This window comes from Papio anubis, chromosome 3 (assembly GCF_008728515.1).
Source record: "Papio anubis isolate 15944 chromosome 3, Panubis1.0, whole genome shotgun sequence".
In the NCBI taxonomy this organism is placed as follows: domain Eukaryota; kingdom Metazoa; phylum Chordata; class Mammalia; order Primates; family Cercopithecidae; genus Papio; species Papio anubis.
The window spans coordinates 48,281,150-48,294,939 of record NC_044978.1 but is presented as its reverse complement, the minus strand read 5'-3'; the positions used below and the strand labels follow the sequence as shown (position 1 = coordinate 48,294,939).

Here is a 13,790-nt window from a genome sequence, read left to right as displayed (position 1 = left end):
AGATTTCATGCCAAAGATATTTTAAAAACCAGGCTCACTTTGTCAATATAGTCTATACCATCAAAGGAGACTATCGGACCAAGAGCTCTGCCTTTAAATGCTTTCTCTCCTCCAGAGGAGACACACACACAAGACATTTAAGGATGTGGAAACGCAAGAGTAATATTATAATCAAGTAGTGTTATAATCAAGTTTGATTAGGTGAGTGCAGAGGCTTTGAGGACACTGTTTCAGAAGGCAGCAACACTTCTCAAATTCACTTTTCTAGACTAGAGTTTAGCACATCCCTCCCCTTTCCTCCCTTCTAGAATTTGCACTTTACAGAGTAACATAGATCTTATGATACCAGGTTACAGTTGTTAAGCTGCAACAATATGAGATCTTTGGTATGCCACTGGAGAACTGATGTAACCACCTTCTATAATGGCCAAAAAATTACTCTCACTCACTTCAATTATGAATGAGATGTGAAAATGGACTATCACTAGGGAATAGCAGCCTGGCTCTCATTAGCACGGTTGCCTTGAAATGTAATGGGATGAGGTCATCCTTGTAGCCTCAACCAAGTCACCACATTTTGGTCAATAATAAGAAGCATTTAAGATACCTCTTCTGGCAACCTCCAAACTTAAACAATCAGCTTTGCAGCATATGTAATCACTACTCTGTTTTTGTTCACAGCTGCAGGGCATAACAGGTATGCCATCAGGGTGGGGGTATAAAGATACTGGACTAAATTCCCCTAGTGATTGTTAATGATCTTATAGAAAAATGGCTTTTTATAATTTGTCCATATATCATATATATGTGTGTGTATGTGTGTCATATATATATGTGTGTGTGTATATATATAGTATGCACTGCTCATTCCAGAACTAAAGAAGGATTTTGTGATTCCATTGATTCACCCCTCAGGATTCTCCTTCGATTTCCAAGTTATATTTTACTTGATTTCTTTAAAGTGCCTTTTCTCTCTGTTCTTTGTCAGTGAGATCTCAGAATCTGATTCTTGACAAAGAAAGACAGGAGACACAGTGTATCTGCAATTATACTCAGAACTGTGGCAGAACTAAAATCTCTGAGAGAATGAGAGAAAGAAATTCATGAGAGAGAGAGAATGACAAATTTCAGATACACTGAGGAAAGGCAAAACAAAACCCACATTTACTTTCTTTTACTTTGAGACTAAACATTAAAATTGCCTACAAGGGATGCTTATGTGAAGAATAAAAAGCAGGTATCGGCTGAGTGCACTGGCTCATGCCTGTAATCCTGGCACTTCGGGAGGCTAAAGCAGGAGGATCACTAGAGCCCAGGAGTTCAAGACCAGCCTGGGTAACATGGGGGGACCCAGTCTCTACAAATAATAATAAGAAAAATTAGTCAGACGTGGTGGCGTGTGCCTGTATTCCAGCTACTTGGGAGGCGGAGGTGAGAGGTCCACATGAACCTAGGAAGTTGAGGTTGCAGTGAGCCATGATCACACCACGGTACTCCAGCTTTGATGGTGACACATTGAGACCCTGTCTAAAAGAAAAAAAAAAAAAGCAGGTCTCTTAGTGGAGAAGAGTCCAGTGAAAACATTGAAGAATACATTGCTCCTCCTCTTGGGTATTTTCCATACTTGCTCTTTCAGGGCCATAGATTACCATGTGTAAAAGTAGTGGGATAACTGTCCTACAATGTCATGGCAAGACTCTGAAATCAGGACACCCGGGTACCCCCTCCTCCTTTGCCAACAGTCAGCTGGGTGACTTTAGACAGGTGCTTAATCTCTGTCTCAAATTCTGTAAAATTGAGATCAGTTAAAAACACAAAACTGGCTGGGGGCAGTGGCACACTCCTCTCATCCCAGTGCTTTGGGAGGTGAGGGGATCACTTGAGACCAGGAGTTTGAGACCAGCCTGGGGAACACAGTGAGACCCTCATCTCTACAAAAAATGAAAAAATTAGCCGGGAGTGGTGGCACACACCCGTAGCTCCTAGCTACACCAGAGGCTGATGTGGGAGGACAGTTTGAACCCAAGAGTTTGAGGCTGCCGTGAGCCATGATGGTGACACTGCACTTCAGCCTGGGCAACAGGGTGAGACCCTGTGGAGAGAGAGAGACTCCAACAAAACAACCACCACCACCTTTACCCATCTCAGAGAAATACTGTGAAAATCACAAGGGCTAATGTCTGTAGATACATTGTGGACAGTAAAAATACTGTTCAAATGCAAAGTACAATGCCTATTTGAAATATTTAGGGAATGAGTCATTTTGGAGTTTGAGTGCTTTAAAATATTTTAAACTTAAAAATTTTAAATACTAACTGGAATATTTTTTCAGACATACAGAGAGCTTCCTTGTCTGTAACCAGGTCATTACCATCACCAGCTGTGACATGCGGCAGACACAGAGAGAGCCCTGTGCAGAATAAAGGCCAGCCACGAATCCTCCACCCGGCTCTTCCATCTGTGCTTGTTGGCACTGTCAGATGGACTGCACCTTAGGACAGAGATATTCCTGGGAACCACAGGACTGACTTCTGCAGACCCAGGAGGCATAATTCGTCTCTGTTTTGCCTCTCATCTGTCCCTGCCTACATTGATCACAGATGTGCTTTGTAGAGTCTGAGCCTTGGCTCAGCCAGGATAATCTGGCTCTTGACTGGTATCTCACTATGCTCCGCGCTTTACCAAGTTATCACACCAGGTACTTTACTTTCAGAATCCCATGGAATCCAACACTATTTCTTGGTTGTCATGGATAGAAAAGCTCCCATCAGCCACAAGACCTATCAGTTTTGCACACGCTGTTTTCAAAGCTTCCCTTCCTCCTTCCTTCCCCCCTTCCCTTCCCCCTTCCCTTCCCTTCCTCCTTTCCCCCTTTGCCCTTCCCTTCCCCCTTTCTCCCTTTCCCCCTTTTCCCTTCCCTTCTCCCTTTTCCTTTCCCTTCCCCATTCTCTTCCCTTCCTCCTTCCTCCCCTTCCCCCTTCTACCCTCCCCTTCCCCTTTCCTCTCTTCCCTTCCCTCCCCCTTCCCCCTCCCCTTCTCCCTTCCTCCCCTCCCTTCCCTTCCTCCTCCCTTCCCCCGTCCTCCCTTCCCTTCACCCTCCCTTCCTCCTCCCTTCTCCCTCCCTTCCCTTCCCTTCCCTTCCTTCCCCTCCCCTCCCCTTCCCCCCCTTTTTTTTTTTTTTTTTTTTTTGGCGGGGGACAGAGTCATGCTCTGTTGCCCAGGCTAGAGTACAGTGGCATGATCTTGGCTCACTGCATCCTCAACCTCCTGGGGCTCAGGAGATCCTATCACCTCAGCCTCCCTAGTAGCTAGGACTACTGGTGCATCTCACCACACCCCGCTAATTGTTTTTATATTTTTAGTAGGTCTCAAACTCCTGGCCTCAAGCAATCCGCCAGCCTTGGCCTCCTGTAGTGCTGGGATTACAGGCATGAGCCACCGTGCCTGGCCTGTGTACTTTATGCATAAAGAAAGGATGAAGGTTTCTTTATGCACACATTTCTATATGTACATCCCCACCACACACACACTTCCATAGCAGAAATGGTATATGCCCATATGAATGCACTCATTCACTAAACATCTGCTTGTACCTCTAACCTTCACTGACATTATATGAAGGTTCACATGGCTAATGTATCTTTCCCACCCCATCTTCAAATAGTCATCTGAGTAATCTTGCACTGAAGTTCAGGTTTACTATCATTGTTTCCCCATCTGTTGCCTCCGCTGCTGCCCCAGGATCTGCTGTTCCACACTGCCCACTGTGCTTCATTTCCATAATCCCCACCATCCACCTCCAACATTGTTTTCACCACTAGCTCTTTTCTCTACTGCTCACTATGAGGTAGGTAATGCCTACATGTCTATCTTCCTTTACCAGCACTAGCCCCAAACCTATTGCTTCTGCTTGTACTGTTTTTGTTCTGTCCTCTGTCTCCTGTCCTTCCTCCCATACTTGTGTCACATGAAAAGGCTGGCCTTTTGGAGTCATCACCAGCCACTCGCTACTCCCATGTACAGCAGAGGTACTGGGACCATAAGTCTCAGGATCTTCAAGCCTTTCGGGGTGCTCAGTGCTTTGTGGCTGTTTCAGTACTGCCAAAAGAGGTTTTGGAGGTTTCTTCTGGCTACATCCAAGCCTAAGAAGTTTCAGAAGACTGGATTCTATGACCAGTGTAGCAGGAACACTAAAAGTAAAGGTCCTGGTGTGATGACTTGGTAAAGGACAGAGCATGGTGAGAGCACCACTCAAGAGTCAGAAGAACTCTGTGTATCATTATATGAACCCATTATCATCACATGCTATTTTAGAAACGAAAAAAGACAAACACCATCAGTAAACAGCAGCTTTAGGAATTGAACTATGGATTCCTGTCTGGACCCAACAGATACTTTCTGGGGAGAATAATGTCAAAGTATGTTTTTAAATTTATATTTACTGCACAAATGCACCATATTCTCTGAACGCTTTCCTAAATGCACAAAGAAGTAGTGAGGACAGGTGTTCCAGCTCCAGGTTCTGGTCACTAAAACTATGAGGATCCCTAAAGCCAGGACTGAATTCACCACTATCGTCTGAAGATGCCAATCCAGTAAAAATACTTCTGGAAGCAAGTGGCCACTTCTGTCACTTCTCACCCCAGAAAAAAAGGGTCCAAGTTACCTCTCAGCGATATCAGAGCAAACGCCACTTTTTCTGGACCACTCCTTAGTAACCTGTGAGACTCCAAAGGAAACGTGTTTGAATTCCAAATGTTGCTTATAAATGGCTCTTCCATTTCTCAAGTAAGTAAGTATACGTGCTGCAATAATTCAAGTCTAAGAACTTGTTGTTAAAGTGAGATAGCATGAAGCTCCTTTGTCATGACCCTGACAAGGAACTAATCTGTTCATCCAGCAGCTTGAAGAAACTGTGTTAGGACACTCAGAAGAGAAAGGAATGGCTTGGCTGTAGATTTTCTGGACAGGCCCCATTTACAGAGATGCGCAGGAAAAACAAGCTGACCCGACTGTGTAATCAGCTGGAATAACAAAGAACCCTGAGGTTGGGTATGAGAATCCTTCAGGAAATGCAAGTTAAGCATTCTGCTGTGGCTAAAAACTAGAACCTTGATAGGCTTAAGGTTTAGACATTGATTTCTAAAAAATAAGAATCTTCATCATTTAGAGCAGTTTTTTAGGGTAATGGCCAGAGGCCCTAAATATATACCTGCGCAAACTTTTTAATGTTGTCTGCAATGAAGAAAAATACGAAATCATCCTAGCCTAATTATTCATCTAGTTTGAAATCTATCTTAAAGTCATGAAGTCTACTTGAAATAAATAGAAGATGGACCTCCAAAATGATTCCATCACATCTGGCCTCTGAGGATTAAGAACAAAGGTTTAAGGCTCCACTGATAGATATTCGGCAGATATTTCTTGCATGATGCATGATTCATAATACATTTTTTTTTCCTATCTCCTAGGAATAATACATTTTGTTTCTGGGACTGCAGAACTTAAGAAAAACCTGTATTGTAGAATAACTAAAATGGTAAATTCTCATTGATCATAAGTGTATGTACGCACATGTGTAGGTACACTTGTATGTGCATATAAAAATAAAAACCACTCATCACATAGCAGAAAACAAAACCAAAAACCCAATAAGCCTCCAAAGGATTAAAAAGCAACTGACCTAGTATTTTCAGATTCAGAGCAGGCTATGTGGATCACCAAACCCACATGAATAGCACTTGAAGCTAATTAAATAAAGGGAACCAAATGAAGAAATCATCTGTATTATGGCCTTTTCCAATATAATCTTAGTCACAAAGATGACAATTTTGAAGTTTCCATATCAAATGAAGGCAAGAGTATTACTCCACACACTGGAGCAACATTTAACTTGTCCCTGTATTTACCAAGCCACCTTGTACTTTCTGCACCCAGAAAAATTGCAAACTTATATTCAGAGAGTGCAAAAGACAAAACCCAAAAATAACATGGTGATTTGAAACATTTTTAGAAACAAATGAAAATATACTTTTTCAAAATCCACATCTAACTAAAGTTATAATTATAATCAGGTTAAGTAAGATGATAATGATAATGCCCTCTATTATTTGTGCCTACCAAGAATAGGCATCACACTTAACTACTAAAATGTCAAACAGGCCTGGCACGGTGGCTCACACCTGTAATCCCAGCACTTTGAGGGGCCAAGGCAGGTGAATCACTTGAGCCTAGGAGTTCGAGACCAGCATGGGCAACATGGTGAAACCCTATCTCTACAAAAATTACAAAAATTACCAGGGTGTGATGGTGTGTGCCAGCTACTCAGGAGGCTGAGGTAGGGGGTCACCTAAGAACGGGAGATCAAAGCTGCAATGAGCTGTGACTGTGCCACTGCATTCCAGCCTTGCTCACTCCACTACAGAGTAAGATCCTGTTTCAAAAAAACAACAACAAAAAAACTATCAAACATATCCAGATTTTTCTGGCTCTGAAGCCTACATTCTTCTTTTTTTTTTAATAATCTTTTTTCATTCATTTATTTATTTTAATAGAGACAGAGTCTCACTATGTTGGCCAGTCTGGTCTCGAACTCCTGGGCTCAAGTGATCTTCCCAACTCAGCTTCCCAAAGTGCAGGGATTACAGGCATGAGCCACTGTGCACATCCGAAGTCCACACTCTAAATTGCTACACTTTGCTGCCTTCTAACGTGTTTTACAAGTGCAGCGAGTAGGAATAAAGGTTAAATTATCTGAAATAAGAAGAAGCCTGGTTATGAGTGAGGCAATTTTACTTAATGCCTCAGACCATGTCAAAAAAGTACACCTGGTTTCAAACTTCTACAATGCCACACGCTAACTCTGGGGCCATGGGTAAGTTCCTTTAACCTCTTTGTCCTTCAGATTTCTTGCCTGTAATATGTAAGAAACAACACTTAACACATTGGTTTGTGCTACAGATTAAGTCAGGTAATACACTTCAAGTCCTTAGCATAGGCCTAGAACACAGAAAACACCAAATAATTACTTTTGGAATTATCTGAAGCAGCAGAACACAAAGACCTCATCTTGAAATGTGATTCAGAAAATATTTCTGTCTTCTGATGTCAAGAAAAGAAACTAGCTGCTTAACTACTGCTCGACTAACATACATTTAGCACAAACCTCTCGGGCCCTGGAACTCTTATGTTTGACTGCAAAGGGTACATATTATATGCCTAGATGCCCTTGTGTAACTATGATAAGATTCTGACATAACTCTGCTTATAATCTCTTATGGGCATAATAATATGCTCACAGCTTTATAATCACTTTGAGAACAAAGAGTCCCAGGTAACTCATTCAGCCTTGGCAGTAAGAATCAGTATTAACATCCTTATTTTACTGGATAGTGGGAACACAAATGTCTATCTTTCTGGACGGCAGTCAGGCTAGAGATATAAATTACATGCATATCCTCTTTTTAACTTTTTAATTTTTGCTATTTTAATTACATGTATATTCTTTGATTCAACATATCTACTTCCATAAATTTATCCTAAGGTGATAATTAAGAGAATGTTCAAAGATCTTAGGAGAATATTCACTAAGATTGTTCAAAATACAGTAACATTCGGGGAAAAAACCCTAGATTTCCAATAACATACTGAGTAGATCATTTATGCTATATTCACATAAAATATCTACTTATTAAAATTGATAGGTCAGGCGCAGTGGCTCACACCTGTAATCCTAGCACTTGGGGAGGCCGAGGTGGGTGTATCACTTGAGGTCAGGAGTTTGAGATCAGCCTGGACAGCATGATGAAACCTCATCTCTACTAAAAATACAAAAATTAGCCAGGAGTGGTGGCGTGCACCTATAGCCCCAGCTATATATTTGTATATATAGGTATATAAAGTATATTGGAGATTTTTTAAAGTCTAGAAAGTGATGATTTATGATATGGTATTTTGTTTTCTTTTTATTCATTTTATGTATCTATATTTTGTAATTTTTGCAATAAACATGTATTGCTTGAAGAAAAAGGAGCAATTATTTTTGTTTGCTTTCTTAACTCACTGTGTTTCTAAGGATACGAGAATAGTCCTTGAGTTACACAGACCAAGAAAGAATCACAAAAATACCTATCAACTTTCACATTACGTCTGCCTCATGCAGAAGGCAACTAAATTACCCAACACTTTATTTATTTAAAGTAGAGAATAAGAGCAGAACCAATTAGCAATCTTTAATTAAACTCTGGGTCTTACCATTTGCTAACTAAAAGAATATTTAATCATAAAAGCCAGCATGGTGCCACTTAAGAAGTCCTGGGATGGGACTGGGGAGACCTGAGATCTTGGTCTGAGCACCACATAACTAGTTATAACCAGGAATGTGAACTTGGACAATTCACCTTGCCTCTGCATCCTACTACAATAAGAGGGGCAGGCAAGACGGTGGCTGATTTATCTTTCATTTCTGAAACACAATGACCATCTAGGCCCAGATGACATTCTGGAATGGAAGGGATACTAAATCAATACACAGCCAAATCAAGGCACTGTTCAGCATTGTTATCAGTGAGGTGTCCATCAAACACATCCCCTCCACGCTTTACTTTATTAGCCCTTTTTGAAGGTCAGATGCATCCAGAAGGAACTGCCAGCAGCTCTTCTGTATCTTTGCTTCTAACTCTCCTGAGCTGTCCCAGAACTCCTTTCTTTAGATTGTATCCTTGGAACGACCTACATTCCTATGTGTCCATATTCCCATGGAGATCACATAACCAACCCTTTTTACTGTTACAACCTTCTAGTCCTTATAATGGGGAGAAAGTCAAATGGCTTTCTACCTCTGCCAACCGAAGGCCAAGGAAGACAATGGACTGGGCTCTCTTCTGCCTCTGGAACACCATATCCAAAACAAGAGCTGCTAGGGGCATATCTGCACCTATTTAGTATTCTCATGTGAGCCCCAGGTGCAAAATAGTCAATTCACTGGTAAACCATGAGAGACACAATTGTCAGAGTACAGTATAACCAGCTCAACAAAACTGGCTGGATAAAACGTAGAATTTACTGTACAAACCACTAAACAAAATGCCCTTCTGTAGGCTAGAATTGTTGACATAATGGCATATTAGCCAAAAAGAACAAAAACTGCATTTTGGGTACTAGTGAAATGAAATGGTCATCGTTTAGGAAAGTTTTTTGGCTCCCTTTCCCAATTAAATTTCTCCATGTCAAGGAAATGTAAATGATCAACTTCTTCAGACCAGTCTGGATAAACTAACAGAAGATTATTTGTTAGTAATTATGAGGCGAGCCGGGCATGGTGACTCAGGCCTATAATCCCAGCACTTTGGGAGGCTGAGATGGGCGGGTCACCTGAGTCAGAAGTTCAAGACCAGCCTGGCCAACACGGTGAAACTCCATCTCTGTTAAAAACACAAAAATTACCCAGGCGTGGTGGCAGGCACCTGTAATCCCAGCTACTCGGGAGGCTGAGGCAGGAGAATCACTTGAATCCAGGGGCAGAAGTTGCAATGAGCCGAGATTGTGCCACTGTACTCTAGCCTGGGTGACAAGGCAAGAGTCCGTCTCAAAAAAATAAAAAAGATAAAAAGAGGAGGCATGTGAAAATAATGTCTCATCAAATAATTCGTGGTACCTCCACCCCGCTTTCCGTATGATTCATATTGCCCAGGGCCAGGTGCTTATTATAGTGGCAGTAAGATGGTCAGAAAGAGTCCTCCTGCCTGATTTCATGTGGGTCAAGTCTAAGGCAAATCATACAGCTAGGATTTACCAGTAACACTACTACTGCTCTATGTGGTCTATGTCAAGACATTGGTGGCAGATGCTCCCTTTAACTCAATTTATGCTTATTAAAGATTTACAAAACACATGACAAGATCAAGATTTATAGAAAAAGGTTTTATAATCCCACGGATTCCACAAGGCAGTGAGTTAGACTTACCCAATTGTCTGCAGAAGTTTCTTTTATAGCAATATTTCATAAAATCCTAGCAAATCAGAAGTTTTTAATATATTTTCCTACCCCATACTAACTTTGTAGTTTATGAAAAATAACATTAAATTTACAAACAATAAGGTACAGATACATTTAAAAAATCTTAAGGGAGTAGCTTCTGCTCTTAAAATCTTATGAAAGGGAGCCAGTAACTTGGATTTTAAATGGAAATCAGTAAGAAAGAACAATTAATGGTGGCCTGTCGCGGTGGTTCACACCTGTAATCCTAGCACTTTGGGAAGCTGAGGCAGGTGGACGGCTTGAGCACAGGAGTTTAAGATCAGGCTGGGCAACATGGCGAAACCCTGTCTCTACAAAAAAATAAATAAATAAATTAGCAGGGAACGGTGGTGCCTGCCTGTAGTCCCAGCTACTTGGGAGGCAGAGGTGGGAGGATCACTTGAGCCTGGGAGGCAGAGGTTGCAGTGAGCCGAGATCACGCCACTGAACTCCAGCCTGGGGGACAGAGTAAGACATTGCCTCAAAAAAAAAATACAAAATGCAACAAAAACAACAACAATACAAAACCACTTTCACAACACTTGTCTCGCTCTGTCGCTCAGGCTCCCATAAAGAAATTCTGGAGCTATCTCTGTGGATAATCAATATATACAAAAACTAAAACCATTCTGGGTTTATTATAATGAAATCATGCAGTGATTTCATTGTGACAGGTACCACTGGGAAAAGAAAACTACACATCACTTTAGACAATAAATTATGCCATCAGCATTTACAGCTTAGTGTTCCTTAGCCTTGGCTCAGCAAATAATTCAGGAATAACTCAGCTTTGTAACACCCAATTCTATCCCATAGGAGTATTCACAGGAAGATCTATTTCATAGCAATACCATGGCAAAGCCCCAGAATCAGACTGAGGAGTAGTAACGTCAGGCAATGACATTATAAATGTCAGCGACAACAAAGGTGATGGCTCAGGGTCAGAGGAAAAGTCACAGGAGACACAAACCAGTTCCTTACATCACCAGAAATTGAGGTGGGAAGACCAGGAGGCTGGAGGGCGGTAAGGAGAGATCTGAGGGCTCCTGCAAAGGATCTCACAAGCAGTTGGGCACTTGTGGCAGGATTGCTGGAAAGTGAGCGAGAAGGAGGCGGCGGCGTCCTTTCTACACCCTCATGAGGTGGAGGGGTTTGGTGGCTTTCCCTGGCTTTTAACTTCTTTCTTTTTAGTTCTTCATCTGCTGGCTACGAAACATGATTCTAGATTGTTTGCCAACTAAATGTGATGCTTACCCAATCAACTATGGCAGGCCAGATGGTACTTTCCCTTCTACAGGCTCCTCTGTGGTGGGTAAACATGCAGAGAAGACTGGAACACTGTCTTCCAGGACCCTGGGTTACACTGGTAAGTCTGTCCAGGTCAGAGTCCCAGCTTCCTCTTCTTTAATCCTTTATCACCTTCCTCTCACTCAATCCCCATTCTTCACTTTTTGATGGGTTTTCCCACTGCTCTGAACCTTGAAGCCATGCCTTCGTTCATGGGGTGTGTAAACAATGGTTATAGTTAATTGTCTCTCATTGGGCTGTTTGCATCTCAGAATACATTTAAAAAGACATAATTATGGTCTGGTACGGTGGCTCATGCCTGTAATCCCAGCATTTGGGAGGCCAAGGCGGGCGGATCACAAGGTCAGGAGTTCGAGACCAGCCTGACCAACATAGTAAAACCCCGTGTCTACTAAAAATACAAAAATTGGCAGGGCATGGTAGTGTGTCCCTGTAATCCCAGCTACTCAGGAGGCTGAGGCAAGAGAATCGCTTGAACTCAAGAGGCAGATGTTGCAGTGAGCTGAGATTGTGCCACTACACTCCAGCCTGGGCAACAGAGCAAGACTCCATCTCCGGCGGGGAGTGGGAGAGACATAATTACAATGTTAGAATTTCAGGTACTACTAGATCCCTGAGGGAGAATTACCCAGGCAATGGAGCTTGCCAGCAGCCTGAAATCACACCTAGATAACCTCTTCTAATTCTGTAGGAGGCCAGCCTATATTCCTCTGTTTAGTTTGATGCCCACAAATTCAATGGAACCGTAAGGCACTGGTTCACACTGGGCTGTAATTGACTATTTACTTGTATCCTCACTAGACTGTACGTTTCTCAAGAGCAGAGACCAAATATAATTGTCTTTATATTTTTAGATCCCAGCACAGCACTTCCTACCAAGTAAACATCAATTTTAAAAATGAATGAAGTCAACCGAAAAAGCTCCCAATGGCCGAAGCCGGAACAATTTGAGCAAAGAATAAAGTAGTGTTGGATTATAACCCAGAAGATGAAATAAATAGGCATGAGTCTATAGTGACATAAATAATTAAATAAATAAATGAGGGAGAAGAGATAAATTTACTGTGCAAAACAATTCTCCACAAATTATGTAGACAGTCTACCCTAAAGGAGAGAAAAATCCTTGCTCCTTAAGTATGGACTGCACATAGTGATTTCCCTCCAAAGAGAATAGTTTGAAAAGGGGAAGAACAGAGTAACTTTACAGTGGAGAAACCTAAAAAAACACTATTTTAGGGAGGTGATCAAGGAGGCCCACAGTCATAAATCATGTTGATAAAATGTACACTTGGCACCATGAAACAAAATGGCCCTTTATCTCTGTGATCTAAATCTACCGCCCCTGTCTAATCATGACAAAAATATCAAACAAATTCCAGTTGAGGAGTATGCCAAAACATACTGGATCAGTATCTTTCAAAACTGTCAAGATCATCCAAGCCCAGGAAAATCGGAGAAAATTCCACAGCCAAGAGGAGCCTAACGGGATATGACCGACTAACTATAATGTTATACCAGATGGGATACTGAAACAGAAAAAGAAAATGAGGGAAATCTGAACAACAGACTTTACTTACAAATAATGTATCAACACTGGTTCATTAATTATAACAAATGCACCACAGTAAGATGTTAATAATAGGGGAAACTCTGCATGGGGGGTGGTACAGATGAGAGTTCTCTGAACAATCTGCTCAACTTTCCTGTAAATCAAGTAGAGGTGAAAAAATAAAAGTTAAAAAAAGTGTTCATATAGTGACCTTACTTTTCTTATGGCTGTTTTAAAAACCGCATGCAAACAAATACTTGGCCATTTTGGGCCAATTGCAGTGGCTCATGCTTGAAATCCCAGCACTTTGGGAGGCCAAAGCAGGAGTTCAAGACCAGGCTGGGCAACCCAGAGAGGCACCATCTCTACAAAAAAGGAAATTGTAGGAAAAAAAAAAAAAAAAAAAGTCCGGGCACAGTGGTTCATGCCTGTAATCCCAGCCCTTTGGGAGGTTGAGGGGGGTGGATCACCTGAGGTCAGGTGTTCAAGACCAGCCTGACCAACATAGTGAAACCTCATCTCTACTAAAAATACAAAAATTAGCTGGGTGTGGTGGCACGAGCCTGTAATCCCAGCTACTTGGGAGGCTGAGACGGGAGAATCGCTTGAACCTGGGAGGCGGACGTTGCAGTGAGCCAAGATCGCGTGACTGCACTCTAGCCTGGGCAACAGAGCAAGACTCCATCTCAAATACAACAACAACAAAAAACTTGGTCGATTTGGACTAGAAGTTCTTATGAGAGATCCAATAAAAGCAAGATTAAAAATTTTTTTTTTGCTGGGTGCAGTAGCTCACACCTGTAATCCCAGCACTTTAGGAGGCCGAGGTGGGCAGATCACTTGAGGTCAGGAGTTCAAGACCAGCCTGGCCAACATGGTGAAACCCCATCTCTAGTAAAAACACAAAAATTAGCT

The 13,790-nt window shown here is 41.9% G+C and overlaps 1 protein-coding gene across 1 annotated transcript in view; it reads right to left on the bottom strand.

Moving 5' to 3' along the window:
• TBC1D9 (TBC1 domain family member 9) overlaps window positions 1–13,790 on the bottom strand; it is a 138,858-nt gene that overhangs the window by 68,100 nt on the left and 56,968 nt on the right. The window lies entirely within an intron of this gene.